Source organism: Plecotus auritus, assembly GCF_963455305.1.
Source record: "Plecotus auritus genome assembly, chromosome: 1".
NCBI lineage: Eukaryota > Metazoa > Chordata > Mammalia > Chiroptera > Vespertilionidae > Plecotus > Plecotus auritus.
In genome coordinates, this window is record NC_137770.1 from 235,333,030 (window position 1) to 235,347,481 (window position 14,452).

Below are 14,452 nucleotides of genomic sequence, written 5' to 3' on the forward strand. Positions count from 1 at the left end.
GTTTCTCTCGGTCTCTTCTGGTTTCTCTCGGGTTCTGTGCTCCTGCCTCTTGGCGTGTTGTGCTGGACTCCTGGCTTGCAGGCCTCTCATGCTCCTGCTCTCTTGCATTTGCCCATATGGCCCACAGCCACATGGACCCCACACAATGAACTGATGGACTACAACCAGCCTAATGCTAAGCCAGACCCAGTTCCAACATGGAACGGAAACCATAGACACCGGCTTTGCTTTGAGCTCTACTGAATCCCCATCTGCACTTCTTCCAGGACTAGATTAAGGGAAATGGGACATTGGAAACCCAGGATGTAATTCCATGCAAATAAAAATTACTCGTCCTTCTGTGCCAGTCTCAGAAAATCTATTTTCTCAAGATACGGTAAGTACACCACCCCCAGCACTCAGTGGGAAAATGGGTACCCCACTTCCACTGGTAACAATATCAGAAGTGCTCTTATAGACATGTTTTTAGATGTGATTTATATTTTTTCTCATTTCGCATATTTCTCTTTCTTGATCTAATGGCAGATACAAACTATTTGGAACAATGAGTAGGGTGGCCAAACCTATAATGTGATTTTATCCTGTTTGTTTTTTTTTTGTTTTGTTTTGTTTTGTTTTTTATCTATAGATATGTTTTGCTAGTTGTCACATTTAAATTTTTAACTTTCCCAATTCTGTGAGGTTCTGAGTTTCCAAAATCTCTTTATTTCCTTTCATTGTACTTGCATATTGGCCCCATCTCTAATGAACAAATCCCATTTTTATAACATTGCCATGAGTTGGGATTCACAGAAAACATATTTCAATATGGATGATTCCTGTTAAGTTCTGATCTTGGGATCAGCACTTATAAAAGGAAAGTGAAGGTGGCAGGATTTGAAAAAAAATGAGAAATTGAGATGTGAAGAAGACATAACATCCTCAGCCTTCCCCACAGGGAACTCTGGAACTAAAATGGTCCAAAAAAAGTAACAAGTTGGGCCAAAATAGCTAGCTGTTTATACATCTGTTTTGATCAATCATTGGATATGAGTCACAACCAGGAAGGTAGGGGCTTGGGCAAGGTGGCTATTTACAGCTAAGGAATTCTGTGAAGAAGCTGCTATCTAAATGATCTCTATTACTATAACTCTCAGAAACATAGGAATAAGTCCTTCTGTGAAGAGTAATCAGGAAGTACACCTCATTGTCCATCACAGGCCATTCCTTGTGGCTCTCAACTACATTTCTAAGTGTGTTTGAGGAGAGCTTCTTCCCAACTCCAATATGCCTCTCTTTTAGGAGGGGAGGAGACTTAGAAGAGGAAGGTTAATGGAATAAAAAACAGTACCGCGACTGTAGATGGTCTCTGGGCCACAACTGATATTCAACCCTCTACTATATAATAAAATCCATGAATGTCCTGGTGTAGACCCATGTGCATATTTCTTGGAATAAACTGGGTCCCCTGGTCTGACACAATATTATATGGAATGGACCAGTGAGTAGATGATCTATAAGCCCTTCAATCATGGTGCTCTTTGAAGCCCTACAGGCAAAGAAGGAAAATGCATACACAGACTATGTATCTATTCCTGTGAGAATCAATCACTGGACCTTCAACGGTAGAAAGAGCTACATGTAGTAGTCAACTTGCCACCAAAAATGGCTATTGAAATCCTTGAGAAATGGTGCTGATGAGGGCCTCATTGTTGGTACCTGGTATTCATTAGTGGGACATTCAGTGGCAGTAGCTACATCAGCCTTGGTGAGTGTAAGCCCATATTACTGAGGTTATTCAGGACCCCCATCTCTGTCACTATGGCCATCTCATTCATGTGCCCATTATCCAGCACCAGGTGACAGAGGCTGGTCAACATCAACCAGCCAAGTCATTTGTTCCTCTCCCACAGAGAATGCTCTCTGACGGGCATTAATATATCTTACAAAGATATTTACACTTAGCATCCTCTCCCATATGTTTACCCTCATGCCTCTATCCCAGATCACTTCTTCCCTAGTTGTCTAATATTTCTCTTTCTAGATGCTTGATTCTCTGTCCAGGATAATTGCATCTTCCCATAAATCAATATATATATATATATATATATATATATATATATATATATATATATATATATATATTATCCTGAGGTGGTCACTCCTCTAGCCACACAAAAGTGATGACCAGGTACGCTGCTTGTGTGTCTTCCAAAACTAGATGGGACAGGAAACCCTTCCACCCACATTCCATTGTCTATAACTTGGTCACATCATTCCTAATTGAAAGGGAGGCTAGATAAGTCTATCTTATTCTGTGCCTGAAACATTCAAATTATTGTCTTTGCCACAGAGATAATAGAGAATGGAAAATAGGTGATGTTTAAATAGTTGGCCTGCTAGTCAGTATAGGTTGTCAGCACATATATTTAGAGAAGAGTATCAATTAATAAAATAAAGAAATTAATGCATCAAAATATTAAAAAATATCAATCCATCAATTTGATTAAGTAGAGACTAGTTAAGAGTGTACAACCATTTGGATGTGCTCTGGGGAGGAGAGGGGAGAGGACTCGGTAGAATTCACTGCTTCTGGTTGAGTTTCTTGGGAATGACCTTGGATCATGGGTGTGGGTTTGTCTGACTGCAGTGTGTTAAGACTCTGTGTGTGTTAACTGCATTAGCATGGTGTGCATACTGAATTCCACTCTGTGGGCTTTGTCTATTTTTATAGAGCATTTGTTCCTCCATGAAAAGCACAGCAACAGGTTACAGTTTAACAAGAAAAGATAATAGTTAATCAGGCTTGTATTTCTTCTAAAGTTGCTTGGATAATGTCTGCTCAGCTCCCTGAAGAAACTTGGATGAAATAATGGTATACATTTTAATAAAATATGCAAGGAGTTTGAAACATTAAAACTGCCATTATCAGTATTACCATTATCAGTCGAGAAGTTGTATACCTAATTCTCCATACATTATGCTAAAAATTAAAGCATTATATCTAATACAATGTCAAAGACAATGTTAATGCAAAAATTAACTACAGCAAAGTACAAAAGTGAAAGAAGGGAATTCTAAACGAAGAGATTAGAAAAATGGTAGCAAGAAGATATTGTTAGCTTCTAGAATTAATGCAGAGTTTTTAATGCAATGCTCTGAAAAAAAATTCATCCGTGGAAGTTCCACCTGTAGTCATTTACAATTTCATAAATGATATGTAAAATGGCTGGTTAAAATGCAGTATTGACATTAGGTTGATAATGAATAAATAACCAAAAAATACCCAAGAGTGTGTTCATCCAAACGCTATCATAATTGGCCACACACTGTGCTTTGTCAGAGTGAGTGAAGAAGACAAGCAAAGAAATGCCATGCTCACAGAGTGAGTCCTTGGTTCCCAGTCCTCTGTCTCTTAGTAGGTGCTTACTGAAATGTCAATTGAATTATGGTGATGTGGTATATTGGGTCAAAATGCTTTCAGAATACCAAGGAGTAGGTTAATATTCCAGCTGAATATCTATAGAAGGACAGGGCATTTCCAAGAAGAAAAATATTCAACTACAGAGATTGAGGGAAAGGAAGATCATTTTTCTCCATTGAAAATGTAAGGTAATACAGGGGTACGTGGATGTGAAAGCCCTGAATGGGTCAGAGTGCTTGGAACAGAGGATGAGGGTAGATTGGGCCATATTAGGAAAGGTATTTCTTCCAAACCAGAGCACTTGTACCTTTTCCTAAGAAGATATGGGCCCTTTGGAAGATTTTCTGCAGGGAGTGTGTATGCAGGTTTCTTTTATAAGAATGAGAGCTTCTGAAGCATAAGAGAGGATGGATTTGGGGAGGGGCAGCCTGTCTTAGGCTCTGTGTTAGTGACCACACATAAATGAGGATGCTGTCATTGCCTTGAGATGGCAGAAGCCTAGTTGAGTAGGCAAGTAAATCAGGGGACAGATGATTGCTATACAAAATGATGCACAGTGATGCTTTGGAAGTAATCAGAGGGGCCACCTACCTCATGGTGGAGAAGTCAGGGAAGGCTTCCAGGAGAAATTGTCCACTGAACTGAGCCTAAAAAAATCATGAAATAAAGGCACATATGCTGTTCTTTAACTCACTGCTCAAACCACACCATAAGGTTCAGAGATCATAACTGATACTTATCCAGGGGTGTATAGTTTGGGGAACATGGCAGTGAATACATATAAAAGTAATTCATTTTAAAAATCAGTAAAATCTTAAGAGCAGTATTTAATCTTGTTAAGCACCAAGAATATTTAATTGATTAAACATGTACAGAGAGTGTTTACAAAGGACTAGGCACCAAAGAAGCTCTGAGAGAATTTCAGAAGTACCAGAACCCTGACAAATGGGATTCTCACATTGGGAAGGCAGTTAGAATGGGGCACATTTTGCTAAGTCCCTTGGATATTGATGTTCCATTTCTGCCACCTTCTTGCTCAAGAAGCTTGTTACCTAATTGATGAAGCAGATTTTTCATGCCAGAAAAAATAACGTTCTAAAACAAGGTTCGTTTAAAAAGGTAGTTGGTAAGGATACAAAAGATACTTCTATGGGGGTTCTGACTGATGAACTGAAAAATGCTGACTAAAGGATTCCAGACAGAGGGAATATTCTAAATAGAGAGCCTCCTTCCCTCCTCAATGCATCCTCTCCCTCCCTTTTTCCCTCTCTTGTTAGTTCTTTCCTTATTTTCTTCTTCTTAATAGATATTTATTGATCCTAGAATTATTTTTAATAAAAAATCTATTCCTTCACTGAAAGTTGCTCTCAGTTCAATAAAGGGACACCGAAGGGAAACGTGCCTTACCCTCCTTCCCACCTACATCAAATTCCATCTTCTGGAGGCAGGAGTAGGGAATATAACCCAAAGAGGTGATGCTCAAAGTAAATCATAAAGGAGCCTGGAAGGTACTCCAGGCAGAAAAATAGCTCCTGCCAAAGCAAAACAGAGAATGTGGCATATTCTAGGAACTACAGGGATTTGAGTACAACAGAAGCTTGGGGTGTGCTGGAGAGGGAAGAGGGGTAGGACTAGAGAAGCTGACCCAAAGGACAGGACCCAGACCTAGCTCATGGTCAGGGACAGTAGGAGATACAGTTAAATACCTTACCTGAGGCCCTACTAGCTAGAAAGCACCAGATGGACTTTGTATAAAAATGGTCCTGATAGTTCTTCCAAACTATGTTTGCTAAGCAGTTTTACACACTTGAAAGCAATCTGGGTACATTTGCACCCTCTCACTATAGTTAGTGTTAAGAATTATTAATTAAGCATTATTAATTAAGGCAGAGACTTGTGTATATGAAAGGAGTATGGATATCTGAAGGGTTCATTTTTTGTATTTGTCTACTTTTATTTGAAAACAGCAGGTGAAATTATGATGTGAGCAACGTTTACCCTCAAACTATCATGCAGATTGTTTTGGTGTCTGTATAATCACAAAAGACTGCTTTTGGTCAAAGCTCCTGAACACTTCTTATTGCTAATTTTGGCAATAAACCTGTTAATTAGTTAATTGTAAAAGACTAGTGAACCAAGCAAAAAGAATCCATCTGTTTATAAAATTTCAAAGATCTCTTCTGGGCATAATATTTAAAACCAAGAGCTGGCTTGCCTACTAACTACAAACCATCTCTGGAATATTTGTACAGTCTCGTCTTAGGGCTAGGAGGTGATATTTTAATGCAACCATTTGTCGTATTTGAAGGTGGTTTTGCAGGCACATGGTGCTGCATGCAATTTATTTCAGGGACTGTTGGAAATGGAAAAATTGGTGAGGGATATACGGCTTTTTTCATCTATATCTATAGCCAGGCAGGGAAAAGCAGAAGGGCTTTCACATAGAGAAACACAGTAATAAAAGCCAGAAAGGAAAAAAAAAATCAGAGGACTGAAAAAAGTCCTAAATGAAGGAATTTGCAGTATACTTAGGAGCTGGCAGGGGCGAGAGTAAAAATTAAATGTAATGCCCTGGCTGGCATTGTTCAGTGTTTAGAGTGTTAGCCTGCACACTGGAGGCTCTTGAGTTCGACTCCTGGTCAAGGGTTCTTACCTGGGTTGCAAGTTTGATCCCTATCCCAGGTCAGAGCACATACAGAAGGCAACCAATCAATGTGTCTCTCTCACATCGATGTTTCTCTCTCTCCTCTCTCTCTCTCTCTTCCCCTCCCCCTCCCTTTCCTCTCTCTCTAAAAACCAAAGGGGAGAAAAACATCCTCACTCCTTGGGTGACTATTAAAAAAATTAAATGTTGACAAATAGGTATCTTCCTGAAAATTTATCTTCAAAGTTATGGGAATTCCATGAAAATATTCCATCTAGCAGGGGTCCTCAAACTTTTTAAAAAGGGGGCCAGTTCACTGTCCCTCAGACCGTTGGAGGGCCGGACTATAGTTTAAAAAAATAACTATGAACAAATTCCTATGCACACTGTGGGCCCAGGACGAGTCGGCTGCTAAGCAGGACAGGCAGCGGCACCCAGCGGGCCAGATAAATGTCCTCGGCGGGCCGCATGTGGCCCGCGGGCCGTAGTTTGAGGACGCCTGACTAGAGAGTATGACAAAAATCAGTTTTTAGGAACTGTTGCCAATCATCTGTTTGAAAATTGGGAAGGATCCCCAGGTCCTCCTCACAGTGCCCAGAGGGGAGTGCAGTAGGAAGCCCAGGATAAGCCTGGACACTCACAATAAAGTAGGGAACAGGTCACCTGTCTTGAGTCAGAGAAGTGGGCTTTGGTCTCAGCCCTGATTAGCTGGTCAGCAAAGGCATGCTGTTTACCATTCCTGGCTCTCTACTTTTCTCTGTTAATGGGAACCATGTATCCTGGTTTTTGGGGGATAGATTTATATGGTTCCATTCATAGCCACATCTTTGTATAGCCAAGTTATTGATAACCATCTAGATGTAGGGGTGGCTTTAAGGAACTCCTACTACCTGAAATACCAGATAATCTGACCTTCTTATGTGAAGGTGCAGGGCCAGAGGCCATATTGCAATATGAGCTAAGACATCCATAGCTGGAATGTAAAGTGGCAGAAACTAATCTATGCTCTAAAATCATAAACAGAGTTTCAGTGGACACCTAATCATAATTGAAGTTACTCTATTTGTTGTAATCTGAACTTTTTGTTACAATTTGCCTTTCAAGGTAAGAATGGTTTCTATTTATTTTTACTGCTGATCTTCCTATATTTTGTTTTATGATTTATTTATGTGACTTTTCTCTCAGATCTTTAATAAACAAATTTCAAGATAGCCCAAGAAGGTACCCTTCTGATATGTCTACATTTAAATGATCTGCCCTGCTTCTTTAAACATTCTAAAATATATTTCTACTGTGCAAGTAAAATGAGACTAGATTAGGCCTCTGGAGAGGAGCATCAAAGGCTCCCAAACTTTCAAACTTTCATCCCTCATTTATGCTTTCCCTTCCTGTGGACTTTATCAGGATGTCTTGATGAAATGAGCTATTTCAACACTACGGGCCCACCACTAACTTCCATGCGTCTATTTCTGCCTTTACCATAGATTGCCTAGTTGTAAGTTACAATTCCATTTATTTAATTATTTTTAGGCTTTCTTTGCTTTAATGTTCCCTCCTGGGACCCAGTGAACATCTGTTAGTCAGCACTCTGATTTGTTCATGAACTCCTCACTTAACTATTCAGCAAAACTTGAAGAAGAGACGGTACCCTGGTGTGATAGAGTAGGAAGAGCCCTGAGTTGGGAGTCAGGAGAGGTGGCCTCCAGTATAGTCCTGAGAGCATTATGTCCTTTAATAATTCATTTAATCTTCTCAAGCCCCAGGTTCCTCAACTATAAAAATAGGGTTGACCAGATATCATTTTTAGATTGCTTCCAGTTAAACATTCTGAAATTTGATTTCCCAGGCTGTTTTGGGGGAATCCATTTGCTTCCAGCCCAGGCAAGGAGAGGCCAGTGCTATTACCACCTGACAGCTGGAGAGAGAGAAAAAGAATGAAAGCTTCCCTAAGTGCTCCTGATCCTCCTTTTTATTTGTAAATAAATGAAAAGACTTCATTTTCCAGAGCAAAGCCTGAGTTGCAAATGTCATTTTTCCCCACGGGGAGGAAAAAAAAAATTAGCATTTAAAAATATACCGGCATGAAACATTTTGTTTGTTTCCATAATGTCTGATTTAAGGATAAATGTATTCTTTTAACACTGAAAGCAAAATTCCTAATTCATCTGGCTTACAGGATCATTTACATATCCAATGGAACATTTATTTTATCTGACCAGAACTGAAGATGATACAACATTCTTGGCTGAGATTAAAAATATATAAGGATAGAATATTGATAGCAGTACATACTATAGAGAAGAACAGCCCAGTTGATGCTCTTTGGATGATAAGAATGAAACAGTTCCTAGCTAAAGTGAAACGATATCCTCAAAAGATAGATTAATGATAGCAGATTCTAAGATTGAAAAAGGAATGGCAAGGATAAAAGAGGAATACATTTAAGCATTTCAACAAAGGATGGATAAATTTAAAGGATAATGTTAATTGAATTATGTGTTGTAACCAGATAATACTCTATTATACAAAGATGAAAGCCACAGTCATATCAAACCATCTAGTGGAAAGATGTCAACTTGAATCTGCAAGGGTTATTTTTAAAGTGGCAGATTCTAATGTGAATCTAAACTTCAGGAGTACTGAAGCTTCCTCATTAACAATGGTGATAAACTTAGTTAATTGCTGATGAAACTATATGCAGACTTATGGCAATACTGGAATAACTAAATGCATTGTTATTTTTCAACCAGAATTAATTGATTCATTTTATATATTTATTGAGTTCCCCTATGTGTCCATAATCGCAAATGGTTCAAAGGGCCCTGGTTTTTCAATCTTCATTTATTCAACAAACCTTTCCTAAGTACCTTCTGTGTGTGAAGCACTGTACTAAATTTCAGAGCCTAAAAGGAATGAATATGCTTTTTTAAGGGAAGTGCCATATCATTTTTATCTTCCCATGCCTAGTAAGAGGGCCCAGATTAACATATATAGTTGATAAATGTTTAAATGAATTAAACATTTTAGGGAGGCATATGTACATAAAACTATGAATTGAGAGAACCAAGAAATATCTTACATGTAGATTATCATGAAATAAATAAGTTGGAAAAAACCTTACTAGTATATGTCATTGAAGCTAATGTTTTCTAAGTTCATTCCATGGTACAAAAGTAATGGATGTTACCAAAACAAAGGCGATTAGGAGATTCCTTGGTCAAATACGTTTGGAGAAAGCAGAATTAAACTAGTTTCTTCATTTCTCAGAAAATTTGGTGTGCTAAAATTTTGTATTTCTCTCAAACCCAGATATAGCACATATCATTTCCAACCTTATTCATTCAGGGGGTCATTTTTTATTGAGCCATGTCTTGTAAAACTTGTAATGTTCTGATTTTGGGAAGTTATCAACTGGTCTATTTTCTTAGCTTTACCTCTCATTCCCAACCACACTTTTACTCAGTAAAATATAACTTCATGACTCTGCTTAAATAATTCTGTGAATGAGTGATTCATCTTATTTTTTGAGCAAACTTGGTTTTATCATTAGATAGCCTTAATTCTTAGAGAACTTTTTAGAATTTGAACTGAAATCTGCCTCACAGTCCAGTAGAGGAGGTGTTGGCGAACAATGGCCTGCAGAAAAAATCTGGCCAATGCCTTATTTTTGTATGGCATTGGAGCTAAGAATGTTTTTTATATTCTTAAGAACTGTAAAAAAAAAAAAAAAAAGAAGAAGAAGAAGAAAAATATGCAACAGTGATCATATGGCCCATCCAGTCAAAAATATATACAATCTGGATCTTTGCAAAAGTGTTGGCAGAATTATGCTCTACAGAATTGGTGTCTATGCCTGGCCAATGTGGCTCAGTGGTTGAGTGTCGACCTATGAAGCAGGAGGTCATGGTTCAATTCCTGGTCAGGGCAAATGACAAGGTTGCTGGCTTGATTCCCAGTGGGGGGTGTGCAGGAGGCAGCAGATCACTGATGTTTCTATTTCTCTCCCTCTCCCTTCCTCTCTGAAATTAATAAAATATGTTAAAATATGTTAAAAGAAAAAAAAGAAAGCCAGGATTACACCTGGATTCCTGATACATTAAAACTGTGGGATAATACATGATTGCTGTTTTAAGGTGTTATATGTTGGGGTAATTATTACCCAGAAATAGATAACTAACAAATACTCTGATTAGTAAAAAAATATATATATTAGAGCATGCATCCCAATATATGTATATTTAGTTATGAATGCTAAACATGTACTACTGCAAACTTTTGCTTTAAATATCACTAAATGTTACATTTTTCTTAATTTTAGACAAAAATAAACATAGAGAAAATTTTAATAACTTGTTATGGGCATGGACCCTATGGGATTGGTTTGTGGACCACTTAATGTGTTTGCATCTACTTTGGAGAACACTGTGATAGGGCAGCATATGAAATCACTCCCAGAATTGTGAACACATAATTTTATTTATCTGGTAACTCCCAGAATTGTGAACACATAATTTTATTTATCGGTAACTACATCATTGAATAGAACCAGATCTTAGCATCTAAAATATTTTATTTGTTCAGAAGTGTTAGCTCCTCATTTATGTTAATCAATGGACAACTCATCACAGATGTCACCTTGGAAACCTCTACTTAGGTTTATAGGAAATTTTCAGATGTCTGAGAGTTTATCTGTCTTAAGAGTTGCCTGGTCACTAAAAGGGAATGTTAACATCTGTGGGAGAAGCAATTAGTGTCCATTCTATCCTGATTGACAATTCTGTAAAAGGCCCAATAGCATTTTCTATGGTTTTACAAAATGGCAACCTTCTGTTTCAGAGTGCTGAGTAACTATTGAGTTCTGGGGACAGTTATCATCACGCGGATGCCCCATGTGGCTTCCAATTAGGGAATCAAGCCTAATTTCACTTCCCAACCAGACTGAAATATAAAAGAGACAGATAAGACCATCATAGTGAGGTATGAACAGAGATTTCAGGCAAGCAGAATACATGAATATCAACTTTTAGGAGCATTCAATTAGAAACGCAAAGGCAGAGCTCTCTGAGAAGCAGGGAGGCTGTGCATGAAAGGAGAGAGATTAGCAAGAACCCTGCGAAGAATGCACTGTTTCCATACAATGCCCTAATCAGGAGGACAAGTGGCAGTTGTTATGAAGCAGTGAGATTCAGAACAATGCCTTTCCCAGGGAAGTAGTCACCAGGAAACAAGGGCTGCAGGAGGACAATACTGACTTGTACACATGAAAGAGGATAATTACTTTAAGACTTTATGCCCAACATCTGGTGAGTTTCCCTGGACCAAAAACAAAAATACTAGAAACTTGAAAGTAGTGGGTTATTTTTCCCCTGACTTTCAAACTTCCTATTTTTCTCACTATGCATTGCTTATTATCCCAATTACCTAAGTTAGTGCATTAATATAGGAACACTATGGTCCTCCATTTTCCCTAATTAAGACTATTAGGAAGACATTTTATGCTCTTATTTTTTAATGAAATTCAATTTAAAGTCACTGTATCAGATCTTATTAGCTGCTACCTTATAACATATAGTATTTCATTGGGGCAAAATGCCTAAATCAAAAATTACATCCAAACTTCAAGAATACAAACTATGACAGTAACATAGTCATGGTCTTTTGTATATATTTCATCCTGCATAAAATAAAACTTTTCTTGTGTCAGATTTTAATCAAGAATATCCCCAGGAAATACTATGGCATGGGAGATCTGAGAAGGAATTTTACAATTCCAACTTTTTACTAATAGGGTGTCCAAATTAAAGTTTGCATATATTTTAAGAAGTGTGTGAAAAGTGAATAAAGGATCTAACTCACATTATACAATTTTTAAAAGCAGCAATATGGGAATTTTTTATTTAATTAACACATCAAGCATATTTAAATGTTATCTGCATGCTAAGCGTGAAGCTGAATGAAATGGGATGAGCATACTGCAGGAAGATATCCCCAGTGTCCAGCACCCAGTGTCTGCTTAATATGAGATATTTTAATAAATGAGAAAGGACCTTACTTTCTTTTCTAAAGGATATGTAATCTAGTTGGAATTAACAGACATTCGCTCATGTGACCTTCCACACAACTGTGAGGAAGGAAGTATTTTTAAGCTAATTTTGTAAATGAGAAAACGGAAGTTCTGGAAGGTTATTTACTCAAGCTCAGAGATCTAGGGAGTGGTGAAGCAAGGCATTTAGCCCTGTCTGTCTGACTCTGGAATCCGGGCTATTAACTTGGACTTTAATCTTTCAGTTGCTGAAGTTTCCCTATTCTGAGAGCTAAGGACTGCCCTCAATGTTCTCCTGCTAGTCTTGCAGTCCTGGACTCTCTTCAATATGCTTTCTTTCCTTATCTATTAGTCTCCCTTAGAAATGTTATAGAATAAAAATCCAGCCTCCTATAGGTAATCTTCCAGCCATAATTATTAAAACACAAGAAAACATGTATACTGTCTCCTCTGCAAAGCTTGAGGGAAAATCATATTTCAAGTCCAACCTTGAGGCAACCTGGCAAGCCACTTGGCATGTACCCAGGGCTCAGAACAACCACCACCAGGACAATTGACTCAGGGATGTTTTCTTTGTCATTACTGAACAGGAGGGACCTTCCTCAATGATTTTCTGTCACCACATGAAAGTGATAAGTTCTATGAACAGTTTAATGGCAAAATAAAAGATTTCTGGATACCCCATAGAGGGGATTCTCAATTTTGCTATGCTCCCAGTACATCTCACAGATATGCTTCAAGGACACATTGATGTTCACATTTTCACCAAGGCTCAGACTCTTCTATTTCTCTTGAATGGCTCAGCATTGGCAGGGCTCAGCTGAGACACTACAGATAAAGCATCTTAGGAAGTTGACAGTCAATAAAATATGGGGCCTCATTTTTAGCTGATGGGGACAGGAAGGTTTTTCATTTGAGGTCTGATTTCTTTAAACCTTAATAAATTTGAATAAAAGGTATATATAAAGGAAAAATGTGCCAGAAAATCAAAAATGACAATCGAGATTCCTCAACCAACAGGAATGAGTTGCTTCACACAGCCAAAATAGCTTGTTGCCTGATTTTTATTTTTGTGTTTACAACATTATATATTTAAACTACACCATTTTTTTCTTAACATGCTGTCATTCTTGGCCAGCAGGCTTTACCCATTCACCCAGAATCCCATCTGATGGAGAAAATTGACAACTCTAGTTCCCCCCAAAATTGACAGATTGACAAATGCAACAAAGGAATTTATGGAAACACCACACAATTGGTTGTACCTAATTCTTCTGTGATGTCTGGTTTGTAGCATATTACTAGTCTACACTGCATTCTTTCTGTAACCATGAATGTCCAAGTCAGAGACTTGTTCTTTCTATCCTCTAGGAAGCATTCCCCAATCTGAGGGCCATTGTTTGTTGGACACACTAGACCAGTGGTCAGCAAAATCATTAGTCAACAGAGCGGCAAACTGCGGCTTGCAAGCCGCATGTGGCTCGCGAGCTGTAGTTTGCCTACCACTGCACTAGACAGAGGTATGTGATCATGGTGAGCATTAGAAAGAGTTTTAAATCTCACAGCATTCTTGTCTTTTTGTTTTTAGTTTACAAAATGCTTTCAGATCTATAATTTGATCCTTGTACTAATTGTGCTATAAAGCCATGCATTCCACAGAGGAGGGAAGAAATTTGAAGAAGTTCAACAAGATTACGATGAAAAAAAGTGGTTTAAATCATGGAGCTGGAAATATGCTCAGGTCTTCTGATTCTTAGGCCAATACTCTTTCCACCTGCCCATTATATACACCAAGAGTGCTCAAAGTGGGCAGTAGCAGTCTCACCAGGCAACTCATGAGAAATGCAAATTCTCAGCCACCCCACACCCAGACCTGCTGAGTCAGAAACTCTGGAATGGAGCCCAGAAATCAACATTTTGACAAGCCCTCTGGCTGAGGCTGATGCCCATTAATGTTTGGTAACCACTGGCATACACTAAACATAGTAGACTAGATAATGCTGTGATTGATGTACGACTTTATATCAAACTTTCTCAGGACCATGCAATATGTTCCTACATAAGGTATCAAAAAGTCATCCCAGCCCTGACCGGTTTGGCTCAGTGGATGGAGCGTCGGCCTGCGGACTCAAGGGTCCCGGGTTCGATTCCAGTCAAGGGCATGTACCTTGGTTGCGGGCACATCCCTAGTGGGGGGTGTGCAGGAGGCAGCTGATCAATGTTCTCTCTCATTGATGTTTCTAACTCTCTATCCCTCTCCCTTCTTCTCTGTAACAAATCAATAAAATACATTTTTTTAAAAAAGTCATCCCAAAGACCTTATATTAAGCCTCCCAAAGATCTCAGAGCCATAAGGAGCAGA